The sequence below is a fragment of the Bombus bifarius genome, unplaced genomic scaffold, assembly GCF_011952205.1.
Source record: "Bombus bifarius isolate JDL3187 unplaced genomic scaffold, Bbif_JDL3187 scf7180000008162, whole genome shotgun sequence".
Classification (NCBI taxonomy): Eukaryota; Metazoa; Arthropoda; class Insecta; order Hymenoptera; family Apidae; genus Bombus; species Bombus bifarius.
In genome coordinates, this window is record NW_022884484.1 from 11,820 (window position 1) to 12,754 (window position 935).

Here is a 935-nt window from a genome sequence, read left to right on the forward strand (position 1 = left end):
TCTTTGTTGGAACAGTTTTCAGGTGGATGGAAATGTTGAAAGGATTTATGTTCGTTGGTCGTTTAATGCGCTTTGCTTGTTCAGATTTCGATTCTTGCGACGTTCCGAGGGTTTGTCGATTTTTATCGGCCTCTTGGGGTTGTTGTTCTTCTAGCTGTGTGTAAATTTTGTTTGTTAGAAGAATTCCGTAGGAATTAGTCATTTTCGAAGCTTATGAAGAACGATTTGTAAGGGAGTGCTAATTAGGACAATTTAGCTTTTCCTATTCAGTTTCTCATGATTGGTTGTTCTATATACCATAGGATATATACAGGGTGGTTGGTAACTGGTGGTACAAGCGGAAAGGGGGTGATTCTACGCGAAAAAACAAGTCGAAAATATAGAATAAAAAATTTTTTTTTCTTTTTTAAATTTTTTCATCGAGACAACGATCTACAGTGAGATCCGTTATAACGAGACGCGATAAAGTGCACGCGTGCCGAGCGAAAATTCAAAGTCGATTTTCTCGAAAACAAAGCCTCGAACGAAAACTTTTTATTCTATATTTTCGACTTCTTTTTACGCGTAGAATCACCCCCTTTCCGCTTGTACCACCAGTTACCAACCACCCTGTATAACAAGGTGGCTATGGCTAATAGAATGAGCATATTCTCCTCGGACCTATATGACCCAAAGTGGATGTTCTTCTGCTCATTTCTGACCCAGTCACGTTTTGCTATTACCGAAAAGTTTCCTAAGTGCAAAAAGGAAAGAAACACGAAAGAATCGTTATTATTACATAGGAATATCTCTGTTCCAATGTTACACCAAAGGTTTCCTAAAAATATCTTCTCGTTCGTTGAAGCAACAACGAGACTGGAATATAAAAATTCGAGTAACCCTGCAGGGTTACGATATATAAATAGTTTGTCTTTTAGTATTCCATACGGTCCCGT